Genomic DNA, 26,460 nt, shown 5'->3' on the forward strand with positions numbered 1-26,460 from the left:
TCGGCAGATAAACCCCCGTTTATATGGAACATTCCTACAACCACCATTGACTTGAAATTCAAGTTTCTAACGAATATGGTGTTCATTTGGAAGTATGCATGCGACCACGATGTGGGGGGTTACGGGACCTAATTCTGATAATCCGAATAGGGTTTAGAATCCTGCCACACACGCCAGAATTAATTAATGTTCTACCATTTGGATCTTACGCTTTATAGTGATAAACGTGTTCAAAAAGTATGAAGAAATCGAGAAGCTGAGGGCACTGTGGTTATTACAATTATGTACGATTCTATACACACACATATATATTATATATTATATATATATATATATATATATATATATATATATATATATATATATATATATATATATATATATATATATATATATATATATATATATATATATATATATATATATATATATTATATATATAATTTATATATATATATATATATATATATATATATATATTTACATATATATATATATACATACATGTATATATATACATATATAAAGCACACATATGCGTGTACATATATCTATATATATGTACACACACACACACACACACATATATATATATATATGTGTGTGTGTGTGTGTGTGTGTGTGTGTGTTTTGTTGTATGATGTCTGTTTTTCCCTCTGCACATGAGCGTGTACTTATACAGATCATACTTTGCATACAGTTCAGTACTTGTAAAGTCATTGATATTCGGATATGCTTACCATTTATATTCATGAGGAAGCACTTTTAGCAGTGTGAGGTTATCTGTAGGTCGCTATAATTTCAAATACACTTTAAGTGAAACGGTATTCCTGCCTGAGATATGAAAACAAAGTTATCTATGTCGGTGGGTCAAACTGGGAAACATGTAAGAGGCCTTTCCTTCCCCTACGGGAACTGAAAATAGGCCTATCCAATTACCCGCGGACTGGATATATAGGAAGAGAGAGAGAGAGAGAGAGAGAGAGAGAGAGAGAGAGAGAGAGAGAGGAGAGAGAGAGAGAGAGAACTGAATGTACTTGGTACTGTTTCGTATTCTCATAAGGCGAAAGCCGCAAAACCCATCCCTGATAATCTTATTAAATTAATTTCTATAATCAGGGTTTGATGTACGAAAAATGTGAAACGTAAATAGAACAAATTTGTGAACAAAATCGTTTCAAGTTTCCTGATTTAAACAATTTCAAAGTAATGATATCAACCAGAAATAAATCATAACTAACTGATAATAAAAATACCGCTAACTATGACTCTTTCACACTCACATCATGCACTCATCTCCCAATTTTCTTCGAAACTACTTGTTGTTTGTAAGACTTCTTGTATCTACTTTTGCAAATGCTGTATTTCTCACGTTATTACTACTCTTGAGTATTATTCTCTCGGCAAGCAGTCGAGTATTCCTTGCATCTTGAATCCAAGATTCTTCTCCCATTGTCTTTCATCTCTATTTGTGATTATAAATCTAAGCTCACATTCTCTTATATCTATTGTGATGTAATGGTTACAGGTGGTCTGAAAATACTTTTTTTTTTTTTTTGCCTTTTGACAATAACATTGAAATCTGTTCTTGTTTAACCCGATTGCTAATAGATCTACACTCTAGTTGACGTGACACTACCATGTTTATAATGCAGAAGAGATGGAAGTTCATCACATAAAAGGGTGATCTGATATATACCTTAAATTTAGGCCAATCAGTATTAGAAGTCCACAAGTAAAATTTAAGCTAATTTACATTCTCATCAGTCTACAGAGTACATTCATTCAAAGACTAAACACCTTAGTATCATATGCAATTCATGGTCGATTTAAACGACTGCTTTTTGATTCGTCAAATGGCAGCAGTTTAACCACTCCATTTCTTCTCAAAGTTCATTTTAACGCTACTGTTGACTTCACTCTTTACACAACGCCACGCAGCCATTCATGCCTATCCAGGTATTTGTTTTAACCCTTCACAACGTCTAGCAGGAAGGTGATGCATGAATAGCGTGTTGAAAAGGACGCCCATTATAAACATACGATTTAATCTTACCATGCATGAAAAATATTTTATATTTCCCGTGTCATCGCAGACTAAGCCAATTACGTCAGTATTCTATAAGACAAATAAAGCATACTTCACAGAAGAGGATACTTGTTATGCAATTGTTAGGACATTTGCCCCTTAAGAGGGAACCCAGTCTCGATTCACGAGAGGAGGTCATAGTCACAAAAAAATACGAATTTACCCTACTTATGCGTGACTTTAAGCGTTTTCATTGCTTTTATTATTATTATTATTTTCTGTTTTCTTAAAAGAAGGGACATTGCTGGATATATGAACTTACTGGATACATTTACTATTTTTTGGGTCAACTCTGTTATTCGCGATTCCCTAATATTTTTTTATACGTTTTCCACTAAAATTAATCTAGATATTAAATCAAATATAGATTCTTCACTTCCTTAGAGAATCGTCTGATTGGCACAGCCTGAAAAACTAAGTGAGACCCTCTTTACCTAAGCAATGAATTATGCACTTGATGGTCAGTTGACTGCAGGTGGTCAATGATGGGGATGAAATGAGAAAGAAATTTAATGAAGATATATCTACCAAATTATATACCACCAACTGATTAATCAGGAGGGGTTAGGGCTTCGGCAAAGTAATGTTTAATGTACCGAGGTATACCAATCATCTAGGATATTTATGAGATTCTCTCTCTCTCTCTCTCTCTCTCTGAAACGCATCATACCAATACCTATCTATCTGATAGATATGATCCAAGTAAAATTTGCCTATGACTCCTTTTAATATTTACCTAGAAATTAACCAGCCCTTAGGTTTCTCGAAAGTACGATAAAAAAGGTAAAATTCTTTTTTAATCGTGACTAATTAGGAACATTTGGGTGCTCTGGAGTTCATGTAAAAATATTTAATTGATTACTTTCTACTCTGGTGTCTACTATCATTAAACTCTAAAAGGAAAATGAATTCATACGGAGACGGAATGATAGGCTCATTAAGAAAAAAAAATCAAATCGGGATAAAACAAATAAAATAGTTACGTCCCCTTTCATTTAGGAAGCTTGTAAAAGTACCTTTTCCTTTTAAGAAAGACCTTTCGGAGACCATTTTCCGCTCGCTTTGAAGCCCATCTTGTGAGTCCTTGGTCCCTCAAGCTTTTTCTTACAATGCTTACGGCGCTCAAGTCCAACTTATACGGAATAAGTTAATTCTCAAAGGTTCGAGGGGGAATGTTTTCTCTAAGATAATCATATTTCTTATAGCATCAGCCACGTTCAGACCTTTCATTTATTGCGGGGTTTTGGGTTACTTCACGAAAATTTGGAGTTGTAAGGGGAATCCGACGAGAGGTAATTTTTCTAAACCACAAATTTAGAGGCAGAACCTACTTTTGTATTGTTTAAGTCAATCAAAAAGTCATTTCAGGATGAATAATAATAAATATTTGAATAAATTAACTTGAAATCCAACTTTAAATATTGTTTTTATACTTGTAGACGAGGGATAATATATTGATTCGGAATTTATTTTTTTTTTTTTTTTTGCGGGGGAGGAGGAACAAATATCATTTAGGTATTTACCTTGTAATATTTCAAGAACTTTAACAAGAAAAAAGCATGTGAAAAAGAAAAAAAATAAGAACTGTGAAAGTATATGAAAGTATTTATAAAAATGGTTTAGGGATTTGATCATGTTTCATTTCAATTACTATCATCAGGAGACGCACTGTATATTAGAGATGTATTTTGCAAAAATGACTAAAATTCAACTGAAATATGAAAGCTAGAAAAAGAGAATATGTATACGGTGAATAAAGGATCATGTATATACACAAAAACGTCTATTCACAGGACTGGGGAACTGTGGAGTGAAGAGGGTAAAGAGGATGGTCAACTGCATTATATGACTCCAGAGAATTACTAAAGCAAATTGAGGTCTTTCTTTGCAACTATTCCTGAAAAAAATGGGCCTCAGTACTGGAAACGCAGGACTGTCTCGAGTCAACCCCCAAAAGTAATTTAGAAAGCAATACATGAATGGTTAATGGAAGAAGAATTAGACAGAAAATATGGAATTTGAACTGGAATATAAAATTCTGGCCAAAGGTCAAACACTGGGACTTACGAGGTCATTCAGCGCCGAAAGGGAAATTAAGAGTAGAGAGTTTAAAGGTGTAAAAAGAGTAAGATTTCGCAGTTCCACTGTCTAACAATTGTTAGGAGAGAATGGAAAGTACGGTGGGAGAAAAATAATGTGAAAGTTGATATGAACAGAGGCACAGTGAGAAGGGGTTGCAGCTAGGGACCGAATGGACGCTGCAAAAAACTGTACGCAATGCCTACAGTGCACCGCGTGAGGTGCACTTGGGAGTAGTGCCAAATACCCCCCACCGAGAAGATTAAATGTGGAGGAACGTTTTTTATGCAAGATATATTATTTTCGTTCTGAAAGTATGATGGGTAAACTGATTCTTATCTATGATTTATGGATTACGGAAACTTATATTGGAATCAACACGCAGCAATAAAAAGTGAAGGAGAGGAAAGCGGGTGAGCTGTGGTGAAATAACAGGTAAGACAGCTGTGGGAAATCCACGGATCTATGTCCACTGTATGGTGGAATTTTCATGAGGACAGCTGAAGTGGGTAGTGTGCGTACCTGGTTATGTTTGTGTGTGTGTGTGGTCAAAACGTTAAATGCATTCGGTATGAAGTAGACACCGAAGAACCTGATATAAAAATTGCTTCACCAAGTAAATAGGATTGTTGAGAAAAAAATAAAAGACTATATATCACTTAACAGTTGATCACTGTAGATAATTTAGGTGCCTTGGTAGCTGGATATAGTCAGTTGTGCCTTGTAATAGGCAAATGAAGTATAGGAGTTTGGAAGCAAAGAGACCATTTAAAGAAATTTAAATTTTAGTGAAAATCAGAACTATATTATTACAGCATAGAAAACACTGAGCAATAGAAAAAAATTATCTTGTAAGGCTGCGAAAAGTGGATGAATGATGACAGAAAAGGGACTGGAAGCATCCGAAATGTGGATGTGCAGAAAGTACATATGGTAATGAGTAGGAGCAGTTTAAAATTGTGGACACAAAGCGGGGAAATTGAAATATGAAAAAAATATCCGAACATACATAAACAACTGGGACATGCGTTAAGAAGGGAGGGTTTAGAGAATTTATGCTCGGCAGTAGAAATCGATGAAGGGAACAAGAGAGGGAGACGGGAGGAAATGGATGGACGGATTTTGTGACACCCGTCCGACAGACCAATAAATCATAAATAATGATGGATTAAGGAAAGTGACTGGAGGGAGAGAAAGGCTATTGAATGGGTTCACGAGGGATGAAATAGAAAAGTTTTGGGAGTCCCTGATTGCCAACGTATTGAAAGACACGGTGCAGTGATGAAGTGATTTCTTTTTTAATCATTTTAGATTTGGCCGTCTGTTCCAATTTAAGGAGCCATTGAAATGAATTGAACTGAATAGAGAATTTAGGCCAAAGGCCAAGCACTGGGACCGATGAGGTCATTCAGAGCTGAAACGGAAATTGACAGTAAAAGTTTGGAAGATGTAACCTCGCAGTTGCACTATGAATCAACTGTTAGGAGAGGGTGGAAAGTAAGATGGAAGAATGAGAATATGAAAGGAGGTACAGTAAAAGGAACGAAAGGCGTTGTAGCTAGGGGCCGAAGGCACGCTGCAAAGAACCTTAAGTAATGCATACAGTGCACCGCATGATGTGCACTGGCGGCACCAAAAGTTGACCAGCGAATTGTGATCAGTATTTGTATTCACGTTGTGTATCCGAAGTGTAGTTCGGAATATGAGGTTAATTCAACGAAAGTTGCCTATTAAAGCTTTTGACCATAGAAACATAAGGGCTCTTTTTACCTCTAGGCAAGACACCTGAGCCCTCCATAAAAGAACATTGTCACGACTTTTGCAATACTAATTTGATTTCAGTATTTCATACAATGCTGCTTTTTGAAAAAGCTGACAGGATTAAAGACTTCTCATACAAAGAAACTAAAACCCTACTTTTAGCAGGAAAGTGTTCTTATTTACTGTCAGTCTTTCCTTTCCCGAATTTCAGTATGCTGACAATGTATCATTTAATGTTTTTTTATGGTCTGGAACATAAAATTTAGGCCAAAGGCCAAGCACTGGGACCGATGAGGTCATTCAGTGCTGTAAGGGAAATTGACAGTGATCAAGATTGAAAGGTGTAACAGGAGGAAAACCTCGCAGTTGCACCAAGAAACATTTGTTAGGAGAGGGAGGAAAGTAAGATGGAAGAAGGACAATATGAACGGAGGTACAATAAAAGGAATGAAATGAGTTGCAGCTAGAGACCGAAGGGACGATTCAAAGAAACTTAAGTAATGCCTACATTGCACCACATGAGGTGCACTGATAGTACTACCCCCCATGAACTCTAGACAAATATGACAACAGAACTACTTATTATAAATTAATAATCAGATATTTATGCCAGTGTTCCATTGCTATTATACATACAGTAGTAGAGATTTTCGTTTTCTTTACGCCTACAGTTGATTATTGAGTGTGTAAACAGCAGAAATTGCAACTTGATCACCTAGATTTTGGACGATTAGCCCTCAAGGTAGGGGAGCGAGTATCTCTACATACACAGTTTCTTTTGTTTAATAATATTTTCAAAGTATGTTTCTTGCCATGCAGAAATTTTTAAATCTTGTTTTACTCCGCAGAATCTGCAAGATCTACTACAATACAAAAGCAACCCTAGCATACTTATTCCATGTCATGTTTTTTTTTGGTCAGAGAGAGAGAGAGAGAGAGAGAGAGAGAGAGAGAGAGAGAGAGAGAGAGAGAGAGAGAGAAACTATTATGAACGGCCGTTATGGTTCCCTAGTCAAATTTTTTGGCAACTGCAGTTGCAATTCCAGCAAAAAAATTATTTTTGTTATTGTTCTTTATCATGTATATCACATCATGCTTATCGTAGTTGGCAATACATTATTTCAAGTGGCAAAAATCTGTTCTGCACCGTAGGGGACATAGAAATTTTTCAAAATAATCTGTAACAATAATCCCCTTAAACCCTTGTTAGAGATATTTATTGCTTTTGGTAAGGATATATGTTGTTACTACTAAAGAACTGCATATTCAGAAAATTAGATTTTAGTACATGTTTTCGAAAGAGGAATATTTGTTTGGTTTTCCTACATTTTTTATTTGTATTAAATGCTTGAAGTAAAATAAACTGCTAATCACAACTGCACTCTATGCTTCAATGTCTCATGGACTATGGAATCAATTGTAAATTTAACATGCTTTGAGTTACAGACATTTTGTGAAATTTGTTTGTCAGTATTTTAGGTAATATAAAAGGTCTTCCCAAATACTTTAAAATGATTTAGATTTTTCTCGAGAATTATTACTTTATTCCCTTAATTCTCCCTATTTTAATAAATTCTGTGCATTCATTAACTGGATAAGACTAACGAATACATTTATTATGCAAGTTTATGTTATGTTAATGACTTCGTAATAAACATCTGATTTGGACTTCTTTAATGTTAATCTTTTACGCACCCTATCTCAAGCTGTTGAGAGATCTTATATATAAATTAGCTTATAAATTGGATGCTTCATAATTTCTTAAATTATGGTGGTGCTCCTACATTCGTCTAGAAACCCACTAGGTGTAGGAAGTCGTAGTTTTAAAATGAAAAAAAAATCAGTGAGCTGATTTCATTTACGTATTCTAATCCGATTGTTCAAAAACATGAATGGAATATGAATACTTTTATGAAAACACTTATAGGGATTTTATGTGAATTGCAAATCATGTGGTGTTAACTCGAAAAGAAAAAAAGGTCGCACCTAAGATCAAATTATCACCTAAGAAGGGTAAAAAAAAAGGGGGGGTTTATTTCATCGGATATAAACTAAAACCAGAATTTGCTTAAAGTAAACTGCGGATAAAATAAGATACTTTTATATATATACATATATATACATACATACATAGTAAACTGCGGATAAAATAAGATACTTTTATATACATATACATATACATACATACATATATATATATATATATATATATATATATATATATATATATATATATATATATATATATATATATATATATATATATATATATATTTATATATATATATACACAAACACACATACACGTATATATATATATATATATATATATATATATATATATATATATATATATATATATATATATATATATATATATATGTGTGTGTGTTACAGGCAGATAGTGAAACCAGGCATTTCACGAAGTGCCTGAAATTTCAGGCAGATAGCGAAATGCACTTAAGGACATTTGATCTTCCAGGGGTTAGTACTAAACACATCGAAATACATTTGACCCCCCAAGGGCTAATACTAAACACTGCGAAACAGTGTAGGTGGGTCACTGTTTCGTCGTATTTAGTACTAGCCCCTAGGGGGATCAAATATCCCTAAGTGCATTTCGCTACAAGCGAGATGCCTGGTTTTGCTATCTGCCTGTAACATATATATATGTGTGTATATATATATATACATACATATATATATTTGTATATACTATATATATATATATATATATATATATATATATATATATATATATATATATATATATACATACATATATATTTGTATGTATATATATATATATATATATATATATATATATATATATATATATATATATATATATATATTTATATATTGAAACCCATTGGGACCAACACTAGATAGTGCTTTCCTTGCTCATTATGAAGCAGAATGGTTGAATGAATGTCCGGAAGATTTCAAGCCTCTGGTGTACAGGCGATATGTTGATGATACATTCTTAACATATAAATATATAACATATAAATATATATATTAGGCACTTTGACTCCCTGGACTTTGATCATGGTGATTTCACTCCCGGTATTTTGACTCTCGGTAAATTGAGATCCGGTTTCTTTAACACCCGGTAATTTAACACCCAAAATAAGCAAACAGCTTATCTAGGAAGGAAATTTTTTTGGAAACAGCTTAGGGCAATTGCCTTATTTTGGAAATGGAAATTGCATAATTTGATTTTTCAGTAAGCTAAAAGCTTAGTAGTTTATATCATTTTTTAAGAATTCAAGTATATCAGTAACATTTGGCAGTTGCATCCGAGGTTCTGGAAGTTTAATGACATTTTTATATAACCACGTCTCGTACCATTCAGAGAGAGCACCCGTGGAGGAAAGAAACTCGTAGATGACTTAAATTACATTCACGAAAGGCAGAAAACAAACGATGATGGGTCAGAAATTTATTGAAAGTGTGAAATGAAGAGTTGCAAAGCAAGCCTGTTAATGTATGACACATTCAAGTCGTCCAAGTGCGAAGTACCTATTCACGTCTGGGACAAGAAGGGAAAATTATCCTGGGATAATAATCCACTTTTTGGAAAAGTCCCTCTTCCTTTCCTACTCACTCCCTTAAGAAAATATCCCAACCAGAGTAAGTAAGATGTTTCAGTCACACAACCACCACCCAAATCAAAATCATTGTTTCTATATAGTTGGATGGATGGAATATAGAATCCAGTCAAAAGGCCAAGCACTGGGACCTATGAGGTCATTCAGCGCTGAAAGGGAAATTGAAAGTAGAAAGGTTGAAAGGTGCAACAGAAGGAAAACCTAGTTGCACTATGAAACAATTGTTAGGAGATGATGGATAGCAAGGTGGAAGAGATAGAATATGAACGGAGGTACAGTAAAAAGAATGAAAGAGGTTGCAGCTAGGGGCAGAGGGGGCGCTAAAAAGAACCTTAAGTAATGCCTACAGTGCACTGCGTGAGGTGTACTGACAGCATTAACCACTTATGGGATATACATTTTTGGTGAACCTACTTCCAATCCTCATTTAGCTCACCCGGCGACCCAAACAGTTTGCCAGCCCTGTTAATAGTTTTCTTGTATAATGTTTCCCTGTCATATCTATTTTTGAATAAATAAGTCTTTAGTTTCTTCTTGAGTGTCGTTTATTTCTAATTTTAAAATAACTATTAGTTTGGTGGTTCTAGGGGAACTGATGCCATCTATATATTACCAGTTGTATACAATCAGCACTCAAATAGGTATTTTGAATGCACTTCGTGCTTTCGCATTGTTACCCAACAAGCGGCAAGCAACTTATGATCGGCTGTTGTCTGTCAGTTACTCTTCGCTCTGATGTTCAGCCTAAAAGGTATATGACGGACTTCGAAAAGCCCCAGTGAATAGCCATATTTCAAGATTTCCTGACACAGAGGTAACTGGTTGTTTATTTCATTGTTCTCAAAACCTCTACCGAAAACTTGTCAAGCTAGGTCATAAAGTCCAGTACAATACAGGTGAAGTATTTCGTCTATAAATAAAGTGCTTTACAGCACTTGCTTTCTTACCAGTAATTGATAACAAGAACTGCCAGATGGCGATGGTTTGCCACAAGAATTTGTGTCGTATTTCGAAGTGACTTACATAGGACCCGAAAGAGGAAGAGGCGCTACAAGACGTCGTCTGGCCCCAATATTTCCAGTTGAAATATGGAATATTTCAGAGAGGACTTCAACCGGCATGACTAGAGCTAATAATAACCCTGAAGGTTTTCAAAATACCTTACAAAATTCAATTTCATGCCAACATCTGAATATCTGGAAATTAATAAATGCACTAAAGTTGGAGGAGACTTTGGCGCAGAAAAAGAAAATTGATTTAGGACGGGGGATGCAAATAACTTCAAAATAGGTTTGTAAAGAGTGCAACAAGCGACTGATAACTTTACTTGAAAAGTATGTTCCTTGCCAGAAAATGTCTTTCTTGAAAGCTGTGGCTGTGGCATATAATCTGCACTAAGTTTCAGTTTTAGTAAATTCTTTTTATACTGACAGCCTTTTGTGTTTATTGTTCACTGCCTTATACTTAGATGAGCATCCTCGGTCTTCATTACGTGCTCTTTTCTGTTATTTGTATTGCTTTACCGTCCACTATTTTAGGGTACTCTTGAACCCTTAATGATATACATATCTTTTCTTCGTTTAGTTCCATTATTTTCCTGTTCGTCTAACTCTTGATGTAAATAATCATTTCCCTGTTTTTATCGTATGACCACCCATCACCAGGTAAAACTGTGCATCATCAGCAAAACACTTTTGACTTTATATATTTTCATTACCCACGCTAATTAGGTAGTGTTACTCTTACGCGGGTCTGAATGCATATTTACAGTTTATGCTTCATACTTTAAAATTTATATGACTGGACTAGCATAACCCATTTCAGTGTATCCTATTAAATTCCTATCCATTTTTGGCCTTCTATCATAGGCTCATGTATTACCGTATCGTATAGTAGGTCTAGTGTATCGGGACTATTTGGATTTGGGGGGCCATCCAGCCAACGTGGAATTCAAAGCTAGGTTAGTGAAAATTAGTTAACTCCTACTTTCAATCATCAGTTTCTTTTTATTTCTTCAACTGGACATCGCAGTTGCTTTTATTGAGGCTATTACAATCGAAAATCGCTCAGGTTTAAAAACACCCCTTGAGATTGTTTCGTGGGTAAACTTTCAAAAACCCTAATAACCTTCGTTCTCAGAGAAGTCTTCTCTGTACGTAATGTGTTCCACAGAGTTGATGTTCTGGGTGCCTGTGGTAAGGAATGGAGCGGAACACTGAATTTAGACCACAGGGCACTGGGACCTATAAGGTCATTCAGCGCAGAAAGGGAAACCAAGCAGTTAAACTATGAAACAACTTTTAGGAGAGGGTGGAAAGTAAGATGGAAGAGAGACTAATCCACCGATAAGGTGTGCTAAATTTTGTTGCCATTTTGTTACCTTTTATGAGGCACTTGCAGGATTTACCTTGGCCCAGTATTCTTAATTCATCAAATATTTAATTGATTCTTCAAATATTCAATTGATTCTTCCAAGATCCTGAACACCATTTTAATGCTACGTTACTGGGTTCAAGTTAAAAAAAACTTGCATCGATAATTTATTGCCCAGTGAGTAGTAATTTAATCTCTGGAACACATACCATATAAGACCATATGAGTAGATAATGAAGATTTGTACTTTTGTCATTATATTTTTACCTTCATTGGCCCTCAGAAATTTCATCACCCACAGGACACTTTCAACATGAGAACAGCAAATTAACCCCCCCCCCACACACGAGTTTACTGTAGTGGTGTGCGGCATAAGACTTGAAAGCCTTGACAGTATCAATAAAGAGCTATTTCCCATTTTTAGTTTCAATTATAATCAAGGGTTAGTTTTTAACGGGTGTATTTCGTGGACGGCATCTGTTATTATGTTGACATAAGCCCTAAGTCACTTCGTTTTGCATTCATTTTAAATAAAAACCATCCCTATCCTCTAATGGAAATTACCTTTTTGAGTTTTAATATTTGATAACCTTCATCATCTATCAATCGGTACGTAAACGTAATTTGTACCTTTTATTTATAATCTTTATCTCTGTAGTATAGGAGAATATGGGTTAATGTTCCCTCTGGTGGCCCGAATTTTCTATTTATTAGTTTCATTTAAAACCACGAATGGCACATATAACTTCAACTAAAATTAAACTATTTACGCTTTCTAAATTATTTACACCCGAGTTGAATTTTATTTTTCTTCACATTCCACCAACTTTGTTAAAAATTTATATCATATCGGATGTTTACAGGTTTCTCTCGTTTTAAAAAGAATTAGTAGTTTCAGGTATTATAAAATTGAAACACCATAACTATCTCCTTAAATACTATTACTAACTGGTGGTACGTACGGTTTGACTTCTGTATTTTTCATGTTTAATGTTAAGACAGTTGTGTATTTTTTATGTTAAAACAGTTCTTTATTTTTTATTTTTTATGTTAAAACAGTTCTGTATTTTTTATGTTAAAAGTTATTTTTTATGTTAAAATAGTTCTGTATTTTTAATGTTAAAACAGTTCTGTATTTTTTTTTAAAACAGGAACTGTTTTATTAAAAGTTCTGTATCTTTAATGTTAAAACAGTTCTGTATCTTTGTTAAAACAGTTCTGTATTTTTTATGTTAAAACAGGAACTGTTTTATTAAAAGTTCTGTATTTTTAATGTTAAAACAGTTCTGTATGTTTTTTATGTTAAAACAGCTCTATTTTTCATATTAAAAACCTCTGTATTTTTATGTTAAAACAACTGTTTCGCCAAAACAGTTCTGTATTTTTTGTTAAAAAATACTGAACTGTTTTAACATAAAAAAATACAGAACTGTTTTACATAAAACAAAAAATACAAACTGTTTTAACAAAAATACAGAACTGCTTTAGCATAAAAAATACAAAACTGTTTTACATTAAAACAGTTCTGTATTTTTTCTTTCATGTTAAAACACAGTTCTGTATTTTTTTTAATTTCTGTATTTTTTATGCTAAAACAGTTCTGTATTTTTCTATGGTAAACAGTTCTGTATTTTTTTATGTTAAAACAGTTCTGTACTTTTTATGTTAAAACAGTTCTGTATTTTTATGTAAAAACAGTTCTGTATTTTTTATGTTAAAACAGTTCTGTATTTTTTTATGCTAAAACAGTTCTGTATTTTTTTATGCTAAAACAGTTCAATTTATATCAGTTAGTATGGTATATATTGTAAAACCCTGGGGATTATATAAAGCGACCTGATCACGGTAAACAGCTTAAAAAGTCTAGTTATTTAATTTGTAATCTATAACAACAGCTTGAAAAGTTTAGGTATTTATTTGTAATTTACGACAACAGCTTAAAAAATGCAGGTATTTAATTTGTAATTTATGACAACAGCTTAAAAAGTTTAGGTATTTAATTTGTAATTTATGACAATAGCTTAAAAAGTTTAGATATTTAATTTGTAAGTTATGACAAGTAAACTTTGCAAAGTTTGCAACTGCTAATATTGGTGAAGGGAAGAACATTCATATTAAGTTTGTCATTTAATACTATTTATTGAAGTGTTTAAGTAACTAATTAAGCTTGTCAACCATCAATGCAGGACAACTTACTAAAATTATATTAAAACCACCTCCATTCTCACCTCATTTAAAAACTACTGAGGGGTAAAAGCAGCGAACACAGTTCTTGAATAGCAAAAGCATAGTTTGCGTTCTCCAAACTTTTCCAGTAAACATCCTGTAAAAAAAAAAAAAAAAGTTCAAAAACTTTCGTAGTAATAAACCAAAAAGCTTTAGTCTACGAGTCTTATTAGGAACTAAAGCCTTCACAATATATTCCAATTTCTCAATATACAGACCAATCACATATAGAGCCTCCGACCAAAGGAACAAAAGAAAAATTCAAAACTGCTAGAAAACCAAGGGACCAGAGGTACCCAAGGTGCTAATAAGTGAAGTGACCAAAGAAATTACCATATATAAGGTCAAGACGTCAGAGCTGCCGACCACTTAACAAAAGATCAATTCGCCAGGATTGGTAAGCAAATGCATAGCATAATCTGGCAATAGTTTCTTGGACAATGATTTACTAACATCAACATTTTGGGAAGGTGTCAACTTATTACTGGTCAAGGCTCACTGACCGCATAAAATATATATTATTGGTCAAGGTTCATTGACTGTATAAAATGTAAGTTTGTCTATTGTATTCAAGTGAAAACAAATGGCTGCTCATTGTATTGTCGTAAACATCACAGCTAAAAGCTTTAACAAGTGTTAAATTGAACTATGAACCAAGGGAAGCTATAATTTACGTTATGTCAATCAAATGTCAATATCTAAGTTAAAAGTTCTATATGCATAACCAAAGAATTACGTAGAATCCTAAGGTTTAAAGTAATGCATTATGAAAAATGTATGTTGTTAATTCCATCTGAAAAGATTCTTAAAAGATAACTCTCTGAAATAGTGCCCACGTAATTATTAGTCATGGTTCTTTGACTGCAGACAAATATAGGTGTCTAATGTATTTAAGTGAAAACAAAGGACTGCTCATTGTATTGTTGGCATAATTATCATAATTAAAAGCCTTAAATTAACAACGTATTTTAACTTGAACTATGAGCCAAAGGAAGCTAAATCAAATATTAAAATATCATATAATTTCTATTTTAATAGCTTCTGCCACTGGTTTCTTGAATACTGATTTGTTAACTACATTATTGGAAGGGTGTCCACTTAATTATATATTAATAATAAAGGTTCATTGATGCATAAAATATAATAAAATTTTAGACTGAATAAAAATCTAAATTAATAAAGGTCCATAAATTGCACAAATATTTTAGTGTGTATTGTATTGAAGTGAAAACAAAGGGCTGCTCACTGCATCACTGGTATAAATATCAAAAAGTTTAAAACTTTTAACAGAACCAAGGGAAGCTAAAGTTTGCGTTGTGTAAATCAATTATCAAATTACAAGTTCTATTTGAATAACGATGAGAATTACATTAAACTTAATGTAAAAAGCAAAGCATTACGAAAAGGTATGTTCTTAATTTAATCTAAAAACATTTTTAAAAGTTAACGTTCTTTTGAGCTGTTATTTATGCAAAATTAAAAATAAATTACTGTTGAACTGTAGAAATCAATCTTAGGAATAATAAAAATTTTGGTAACATTAACTTACGTTAACTTCCGTGCAATCTTCTTACCAAACTTGAAATGCAAAATAGCCACGTAAAGTTAAAAAAAAAAAAAAAATTACCTTTAAATATAATGTTACACTGTAGACTAACAGTAGACATTTTAAATCTTCAGAACAAAAAAGAATCTTAAGGAACGTTAACTCTAAAAAATTAACAGATTCACTTACCACCTGAAAGGAAAAATTAATTAGCTGGTTAAACCTCCCATGCACGGCCCATAGGTCATAAGACCTATGGAACATTGGTGCCCCTGTAGGGGTGGAGGTAAAATAAAAGTTAAGAAGTTGGTTGATTTAGTTGTAAGACAACGTTGTATTAACGTACCTCTTTATATTAAAGCAGACCTGAAAGGTGAAGAAGGCCGATTTTGCGTAGCTTTCGGTAAGTCATCCTGGCTTGAGAACTTTGACTTATTAATACATTGCCAGAGAAGTTTGCTTCATCAAAATTCCACGGAGGTCTGGAAGTAGCGTTAAATTTTCATTATATGTTTGCTTTAATTAAAAGCTAACGTCATATTTATTCAAGTTTGATTTTAACTGGCACATTCTAATTTCGAAGTACGTTGTAGATCGAATACTAACCTTTATGGACCATCAAAGATTCGATCCTAAAAAAATATTGATTTTTTAGTATAGAAACAGATGACCAATGACCTACTCGTTCTATAATCTAGGAATGAATAATGGCCGAGCACGAAGTAGTGCTCAAAACTAAGCTCTCCAATTTACTGATTAAAAATTAAAGTAAAAATATCACAAAGACTGGGCATTCATTGTTGTTCACGAATAGCAGTCACATGGTATTTACGTCAGTTTTAACAGCTACAAATATCAATTACACCTAAAAAAAACTTTGCCAACAGACAAAAGCAAAAATAAGCCTATTACCCAAAGACATTACGTTAAGTAACCAGACCCATTACGGGGAAAAAAACTTGACAAAGTTACGAAATTGTTAAGAGTGTGAAAAAACTATTGAACTTACTGTAACTCAAGCTTTGTAGAGATTCGGAGTCGCCAAGGCTGTAAGCAGACCGCCAAACTCCAGCCGGGAGTTCAACCAGCAAGCAGATTCACTTCTGCAGTTCGTCGTACCGATGCGAAAACGAGTTTTACTAACCGGGTCCGGGCATTGCCGTCTAGATACTCAAGAGCCTGGGACTAGGATTGATGACGTCACAGGCGGCAGCGTTGCAGATATCTCTCACCAACATATTTACCCTCTTTTCTTGCGTCGGTTCCTCTTGCTCCGTCGACTTTATTCTTCCAACACCGGTTATGTTCTTTTTTAAATGCCAGAAGTCTTGCTACAAACCTCCGTTGTAAGTTATTGCTGTTCTTCCCTGTTTTGCCATTTGTGTTACTTCAGCAATTTATTCAGTAAATGAACTTGGACAGGACATATATTTACACCACCTTGTTATCACTCTGTAATAATAAAAAAAATATACAATAGGTAAAAAAAATTATAAAAACATATAAAAGCTTAAGACTTTACTAAAATATTCAGTCAATATTCTCAGACCGTTATCTTCTAAAGGGATCCAGGCGAAAGGATATTTTCACTAAGTAACATTATTATAATTTTATGTGAAATTACAAGCAATTCATAGTTTCCAATGATGCCATCTTGAAGCAGACAAATTCCTTTCGACATTACTTCAGTGCTCAAATGTTGAAAGCTTACTCTTTTTACTTTTTTCCCGACTTATTTCGTTATTGTATGTCTTTGTGAAATTATTCAATAAAATATTGGCCCGAGGCCAGGCACACATCCAAAGTATAGTGTATTTACTGGTCTACTATGTGGGCAACATTCATTCACATCAAAAATCTTTACCTGAAAATTTAAGGCTAGCTTAACAAGAACCTCTTTGATTATTGCATTGCAGAAAATCGTTCTTGAAGTAACCAATAAGAGCTTGAAATACTTGGCAAGTGGAAATACAGACAAAGTAAAATCTGTTGGCCGTTTCAAGCCACCTCTGTCAAGGATTTTGAGATACTGACAATCAGGAATATCAGCTTCAGTTGTCTTGTCAAGAAAGACCCTACTTAAACATAGTTGATATTTCTGCTTCTTTTTAATACTGTGAGCAACACAACCTGTTATGTATATCATAACACTTCCATCTTCCTTTGACAAGACTTCCTCTTCCACATATTCCTCAACTCCCTTGAATTCCTCCAAACAGTCCCCAGAATCACACTTACAGTTAGGTTCACATGGAGAGGGGTGTAATTCAGAGATGGTTAATGGACCAGACTTCGACGAAGCCATGAAAGAACATTCATAATCTTTGGCTTCTTTTCAGATTCCATTACTTGAACAACAGCTACATTATAACTTGTATCACTCATTTTCCTATACTCCAAATCTACGCTCCAGCTTGTCTGTTTGGAATTTACCAAGTAATATACAATGAAAGTTATGGTGTTTCAGCAGATAATCACATAACTTTATATGTTGATGTAGTGTGCCTCAAAGCAAAATATGATTCTCTTGACAATTTACCAATCAATCCTACCATCCAAAACCATATCCAACCCTTCCCAGGCCCTAAGCCAATGATCAAATTTACTGAGAAATACCAAGTTTGGATCTGTAGATGAATCTTGCCTAATAGGGTTACGTTCTTTTTGACGTACTGGACACCTTTGTTTGGAGTTATTACATTTACAATATGCCACCAGGATATTATTTGTTCCAAGAAAGTAGCAGTATCTGTCAAATCAGAAATATTCAGCGTTTTCAGTGCAGCTACATTCCTTTCATCAAACGGTCTTACAAAACACTGTACATTCTGTCTTTCCAAATTAGTAGGAAAAATAACTTTCCCTGACAAACCTGAAGCTAGTTTAACATATTGATCACTTTTTGTGTACAGTTCTTTCAGTAGCAAAAGACTTGCTTTCTCGTGAATTTGGAAGTTGGAAGGTGAGGGTATTACAAAAGTTTGAAGGGGATTTTTCTGATTCAACCAATTATTTTTTATGCATTTCAGTAAATGAACTGAATCAAAAAGGAAAAAAAGTGGCACACTTGAATCATAGGGATTTGGAATGGAGGAGGCAAGTTTGCCACCACACATTTTCTCACATATTTCTGTTAACTCCGTTTTTGTCAGAGATTAATGGTATTACAGTGTACCCTATGTCATGGAGGAATGCCAAAACTTTGTGTGTCAACTCAAGAAGTGTGCCTGCTGTCAGACTGCTGACTGGGTACAAAGCAGCAACATGTTTGTTTTTTGATAGGAGTGATGAAACCATAAAAAAATATACGCTGTTTCGCCGTGTTTAGTACCAGCACTTGGGGGCAAATGTATTTCGCAGCTTCACACGAATTTACCAAAGCACCATAAAGTTTACCACCTTTATATGAGAGGCATTTCTTTACATGTATCTCATCAAGCAGCACATTTACTAATTTTTCTTCAGTTTAGTGTTGCAAAATTTTCCCTCCAAAAGAGCTCATGGGAATTTTCAGTACACACTGACTATGCACCAGATACATTAAGCTTCCTTAGGCAATCTGGATTAGGGAGAATAAGTACTTTACTGTCACGTAGGTGTATGCACGGTGATGGGCTTGACAAATACACAGTATATGCCCAAACCAAAAAATCACAGCTGTATGTTTTTCTCTTCTTATAAAACATTTTTAGCTGCTCGGCACAGAACCATAACACTCCCGTCTCTGAACACTTGCATTTTCTGATTCACTTTCCAATAACTTCTAGTCCTTGATAACTTTAATACACTGGGCGAGTCTATCAACATCACTGACAGCTGATTCAGGGGAGGAATTCAAGTGACATTAAATTTTCAAATTTTGACCAACGATCACATATGTTTTCCGATCCTAAAAGCCATTTGAATTTTTTTTAACCCAAAGCAGTGTTTTCATACAATACTATAACTTCTAAGTCTTTCATCATTTTAAAAGAAAAGATACAATTAGCTTTGGCTCGTCCTTGCAACTGACTAAGAAAACATACCTATTGAAACAAACACCAAGTCCTTAGGTAGCTTGACATGGAATTAGGTCGATTGATTAGAGAAGATGGTCGGGTATGCATCCTTCGTCAGAGTTGTGTCCCCTCTTGGCTATAATTAAAGTTCCATCGGCGCGTGTAATACTATCTTCAGTGATTATGAAACGTTTTTCAAAATGCTTGGCACAGACTACTGTATTTGGGGTTGGCGTGAAGCCTTCCCTATGGGTGGCTTTTATCCATTGCTGCCGTCGTTGTTCATCCTTTGGGAAGCGGAACACTGACACCTCTGCTCCACATGAATAATAATTAATCTTGCATCCAGGCACACATCATGATCTTGGCATCTGCAGAAATATGTATATTATAATAATGACGGGAAACAACGATGCAAAGTAACGTTGTTATAAAAAATATTCAACAGCAAATATGAAATCATGACTAAAGATTATTAGGAACAAATATAATGAATTCATTATCATCTTAAAATTAAGTTAAGCTTCCACATAATTTGTAAGAATCACAGGTATCACAAGGCTTTTCGAGAAAATATTCTCCAGCCAAACCTCAAAATAATATTATGGTAACCGGTCAAACAAATTATATGGAATTATGATAAAACACTGTTGCACATCCTATCTGCTAACCAAATTTCGTGGAAATAAAAAAATGAGCTCTCTTGATTACAAACAGAACAAGCGAAAAACAATTGTGCCACTTAGTTCAAGTAATAATCTTGTTGATTATTACATTACAGTTCTGCATCAAAATATTGTCAATTCTTGGTAGGCTTTTTTTTTCTGAACTTATAAACACAGTAACACTGCATTAAGAATGTTTCCATTATATGACATTCTGAAGAATATTTGAACTTTAAGATGCTGAATAGCTATTTCTGAGCATTTTAGGACACTTTCTTTATAAGACATTTTGGCTACAAATCACTTATTTTCACTCTTAGGTTAGGTTAAGTTAGGTTTACAAGAGTGAAAAAAATAATTTGCCGTAGAAATGAAGGTCGGATTCGTTCAAGACACCCCAAAAACGTCGGATATAACTAATTTTCAACTTCAGGCAGGATGGGTGTCAAGATCGACAAATTTACCAGAAACGCTCCACTGAAAGCAATTTACAAACACTTTACTACCAAAGGAGACAGAGGTGGAAATGAGGCATGTAGAACGTCGAAGAGTTCGGACGTCTATAATCTACCTTACTAAAAGTAATTCTAGATGAAATGGAATTTTGGTTTTCAATACTGAAAACATGTTTTTATCGGACATTTTTTACGCTTCTAAGATACTTTCTTCTATGGCGTTTCCTGCGGCAATCACCGTTTTTCATTCTTACGTTAAGTTAGGTCAGTTTACTAAGTTAAAAAATTTACATCCCTGGAAAATGTCAGAAAAAAATTGTCTTAGAATAGTTTTAACTCTCGGAAATACATGTTTTGGATCATGTCAAGATTGGCGAACCCAGCATCTCCATGTCAAGAATAGCGAACCCAATGATCCCCAATTCCGAACTCCAATTCCACAATCCACACGAGGGCTAGTACTAAACACGGGGACACAGTGATTCATCTACGCTGTGTTTAGTACTAGCCCCTGGGGGATCAAATGTCTGGTACCGAAGTGATCATGTCTAGGACAGCGGACCCTCCTGCGAGTGGATTCGCTAATCTTGACATGATCCCATGTTTTCAATAGTCAATGTCAAAAATCCATTTCCTCTTGAATTAACAAATTTTTTTTTTATGTATCCTAAACTAAAATATAACCACTGAAATAGTGCCTCTGCAGTCCATTGGTATGGATACTGCGAAGTTATACAATCAAGGTAAATGTTTTCAAGTTGCCAATATCCCACACTGGATAACAATAATTTTTTCTGGAGTATTCGATGCGTTTTAAACCAATCGAACCACAACTCCAAAAAGGTATTATTACAGTATCGGTCAAATTCGGTTATCTAATATTTTTTTACTTGCTATCATATATTTTTGTCATGATTCATACGAAATACTTACTCGCATCTTCCGCAAATTAAGAGTTACGGAGATATTTGCCGATGAATACTGTGCCTTGTTGTTATCGCAAGGATGCGTTTATGCTGCCATGTCAGTTTTTCTGCTGATGCGTTTTTGTTTTTTGTCAATGTATTGTGGGTAAAAATGCCTAATCGTCTTTTGTTTTTCGTTATGAATTATAAGTACGGTACAAATGCTGAAACCTGATTGGTTGCTTTGTTTCAAGAATATTCAATTAACTGCGATTTTGGAATAAGCCGGCTTTCTACAAAAGTGCGCTTCAGTTGACTGCCATGGATTCCGTCGTGCATGTCTGCAGTGGGTGTTCTCTGTCTTACTTTGAGGCTATTGGTCGTTTCCATGGACATTACAATGGAACTCCACAGGTTGTGAATACCTTTCTTCATGAACATTTAGTACTACCATCTATTTAAGGTAAGTGAAGTGGTTAACGAAAAGGGTAACATTGCAGTTTCGGCCGTGAATTTCACCGAAACTGTAACTAGACGTTAGGGGTAAAATTTCGTTCCCTGTAACCCCTGTGGCAAGCGCGCGCAGCGCAATATTACCGCTTGCCAGAACATACGAGCTTGCAACAATCATTTAAAATGTGCATAAGCCGCGTAGCAGCGTTGCACCACCCGAAACTGAGAGCAGTACCCATGGCTGCCATGTATATCTAAATCTAATCATTTGCGGTAGAAATAAAGGTCAGATTCGTTGAAAGTACACTATTTAAGCTAGGGAAAATGTAATTTTATATCGGAAATGTGAATTTGACCGAAACTGTAAATTTACCTCCAAAAATATGGATTTCCGACAAAAAAATCTATCAAATTCGTTGAAAAGGCATGAAAATAACCAGAATAACTATTCCGTTACCCCTTGAGATTGTAAAAACTCTTACGAAATCATTAACCATGGCTGTGTGTAACGACATTACGACACTCGAACAATGTTTACATTATGCGTAACAACACAACTACAGTACTTGACTGTTTTGGTTCGCATTTTGCTCATGGCTTCGTTACATAGTGGTGTTTAAAGATTACAATTCTGCCATGGGGGGGGGGGGGCGGTGGAGATTGTCTTACCTTACAAGTCGTAATTTGATGAAGAGCTCTTTTAAAAATGTAGGTTACAATTTCATATCGTTGCAATTAGGGCAAATTACTCCCTTGGACAAAACTCCGCGAGCCTGCATATGTTCAATAAAATATTCATTTTTTGAATGGAAATTGCGAATGAACCTAATCGTAAGGACAACGATTACAAGTTGCCTCTACAATAGCCATACTTAAGATCTAAAAATTGAAATGAAAGCGCGATGCAGGCCTAAAGACGTGATTTAGATAAGGCTAAGAAGTTCATATGATATATTTCAAATAGTATCTTCGTCATCGGGAATCATTCAAATTCATTGGGGAATTCGATAGTCTGGGAGGGACTTTAAAAAACGCGCCTGCTGCAAGCAATCGCATTCATTGGTTAATTTGAATGCGTGGGCGGAACTTCAGCCAGACAGGCCGCAACGGCCACGTACAAATGCACGCACAGCAGCGATTTCAGTTTTTACGGGAGTGAAAATTCGGGTTTTTAAAGTAAATTCATTGCAAAAGTAAATTTGGGTTTGCGACTAGTGGTACTGGGGTTCAAAATGTTAGTTTTGAGGTGCTCTACACAACTGGGTAGGTTACATAGCTCTATCTTATATTGGTCACTTGTAAACCATTACCCAATAGGCCTATAATTTACAGGCTAAAAAACTAACGTTTTGTGAAAAAAATAAATACTCCTTTTGGACTTTTTCTATTCAGCGATTACGCACAGGTCTATATAAAAAAAGGCCCGAAATATTTGCTATGTATACTAAGATTTATCCGTGATGCAGCAACCAACGTGTAGGCTATATATCAAAATCACTGTCACAATATGGGCCGTGGGAGTTATAATGCAGTGGCAATAAATTCAAAATCTTCACCATGTATCGCTGCTGAAAACCACCTAACTATAAAATTACGGCAGGCAATGTTATTACAACCACTATATTATAAGCGAAGTAACGCAAAACGTTTAGTTTTCAGCATTTCCCCCAAGATATTCAAACATACCAAGCTGGAATTACCGGCTACCGTATACAAACAGACTATTAATGCAGCAAATGGACTAGCTTAGAAAAATCCTTATTTCCACTGTAATTACAATAAATAAACTATGTAAAACTCTTACCCTGTAGGAAATCCAATACTGATAGACAAACTACAAATTATATGTGGAACATCGCCAAGAACGGAGAATATTTGGCTACCTAGGACGGCAAAAGACTGCAGACTGATAGAGTCACGGACTCTGGGACAGTAACAATAAAAGTGTTGCCAACTCGATTTGACAGCAAAGCGCTAAGAGTGGATCGCAAAGGCACTAAAAAGGCGCTAGACTTTCTAATTAATGCACTAAAAAAAGCGCCAAATAAAAAATAAACTAATTGATAAAGCTTATGCTGTAATTACGTGTACTGATCATCATTAAAGATTATGTATGTGGTTTTGCTAAATTTAGAAGCCTTCTGACATTCCAATAAAGTCCTCATCTGCATCCTCATTTTCATAAGCTTCGAGACTTCCAATTTTCTTGACAACATCACTTGTAAGCTCACATTGATAGCGACATTGCCCGCGCCTCTTCAATCCATATTTAATGGCAGGAATACTATTTAATGTAGAAATCCTCTTTCCTTAAAAAGCGCTAAAAAAGGCGCCAGCGCCAGACGAAAAGCGCTAAATTGGCAACAATTGACTCACGGTTTGTTTTGGATCAACCTCCTCAGCTGGTGACGTTACACTCATCTCGCATCCGGTATGCCCAGGCATTGCCGCGTAGATCCTCGAGACGGCAATGCTCCGGAAGGCCAGACTGGCCAGGTGCTGTAATGTAAACTCCACTATCAAGATCCATGGAGTCTCTCATACAAGGACTATTTACGCCAAAGAAAACGGCGGCCGTGTTTTTGTTTAAAGGTGAACTTTAAGACATCTGTTGGTACTGTGACGGTAACTGTTTGATTGCGCGTTTTATATCTCGGTTCCTTAATCGAATTGGCTTCTATGTATTATAACATAAAATTTTTATCAACGATTAACTTGAGAAAAGATTGAAAATTCTGCAGTGCAATAGGTAAACTGTCACGCAGTAAGAAAATTGAATACTTTGCATAGTCCTACTTTATATATAATATATATATATATATATGAGTATATATGTATATATATATGTATATATTATATATATATATATATATATATATATATATATATATATATGTATGTATATTAGAGAGTTTTGAACTTATAAGTACGTTGAATATCTGGACTCGCAAAATTATCACACACGTGATCATTAATCCATGTGAGATATGAAAACAGAGAGAGAGAGAGAGAGAAAGGTTGGGGGGAGAGAACCCCAGCAACTAGGCAAGGTCGTAAACAGCCTAAAAGCATTTATTCTCATCTGTCACCAGCAGTTTCTCAGAGGTTTTGATAGGATGAGATTTAATACCCGACTCTCATGAAAGTTGAGATATTGCCGATATCCATTGAAATCATTGGAATTAAATCGCTCTCTGACGCTATTAAATTAAACCTGTTATATTCAGATTGACGTGCTCTCAGCAGCTATCACCCTCTAATTCCAATAAATTGACACTCGACACTGTACTATTAGACTTTGAGTTAAGACTAATTTCTGCTTAATAGTACATGAAAGAATCTTTACACCGAATATCAGTTTCAAAACTATTTGCTGAAACAAATGATGGTGAAAAACATACCCTTACGTTCCCACTTATACAACTCTTTCTAAGGAATGATAATATTTGGTAATGAATAACGTCTGTTCAGAATAGCAGATATAAACTTTTTGTACACGTAATATCCTTTTGAAATTAGCTTCATAAAATCTATGCAGAACGAAATACAGTTTATAATATGTAATTGTAAATAATGAGACGTTTTTATTACCAAATCTGAGTGGAGTTTAGTTTATGAATAACTTTTCCTTTCAAAGCCATTTCTACGATTTTTACTAAACACTCAGTAACAGAGACAAATTTAGCTCATTTATTGCTATTACCATCGAGACGTTGTATGTGATTATGACGTATGGATCAGGAATTCTGTATCGCTTATCATGCTCTCTCTCTCTCTCTCTCTCTCTCTCTGTTTCCTCTTGAGTTTATATTGATGAAATTTTAATCCTAATTTGATTCTGCGTTGATGATATCTACTTACTTCTGCTTTACTTTACATAATGGAATTAATCAGTTTGAATTTTTAATTCCTATTTTATCGCTTGGTGTAATTAAGTATTTTTCACTACTTCACTTTGGTTTACGTAAGTCAGCCATGGCCAACCTTTTCCCTTCTGTGGTATTTCATACTTTATCTCTGTTAATCACTTAATATGGAAAATTTGTGTCCCTGTAGAGACGTCGCACCTTACAAATACATGATATTATCTAGAATAGCTTCATTCGTATAGTTCTTGTTTATCACAGTAGATTCTACTTACATGGAAAGTTTGGGGATCCCATATGTTTTATTTAATGTAAACTGAATCATTTATAATTAATAGCATTTGCTAAGTCATTTTTTTTTTGTGCTGTGGTTACAAATGTAATAAGAACTACACCATGGTCTATTTGAGACAGCACGCTGACTTTTTCT

General features: G+C 34.6%; 1 long non-coding RNA gene across 2 annotated transcripts in view; it reads right to left on the reverse strand.

Moving 5' to 3' along the window:
• LOC136843214 (uncharacterized) overlaps positions 1 to 24,099 on the reverse strand; it is a 155,837-nt gene extending 131,738 nt beyond the window's left edge. Inside the window, exons 1-5 of one of the 2 annotated variants that reach the window (XR_010854481.1) lie at positions 23,969 to 24,099; positions 19,714 to 20,057; positions 16,698 to 17,140; positions 16,035 to 16,170; positions 14,145 to 14,239 (exon numbers count right to left, since the gene is read on the reverse strand). This is a non-coding gene — a long non-coding RNA (uncharacterized lncRNA). The remainder of the gene's footprint in view (positions 1 to 14,144; positions 14,240 to 16,034; positions 16,171 to 16,697; positions 17,141 to 19,713; positions 20,058 to 23,968) is intronic. The other variant, XR_010854482.1, reaches the window with a different exon arrangement.
• Between the last annotated feature and the right edge of the window lie 2,361 nt (positions 24,100 to 26,460).

The sequence above is a fragment of the Macrobrachium rosenbergii genome, chromosome 11 (genome assembly GCF_040412425.1).
Source record: "Macrobrachium rosenbergii isolate ZJJX-2024 chromosome 11, ASM4041242v1, whole genome shotgun sequence".
Taxonomy (NCBI): Eukaryota; Metazoa; Arthropoda; class Malacostraca; order Decapoda; family Palaemonidae; genus Macrobrachium; species Macrobrachium rosenbergii.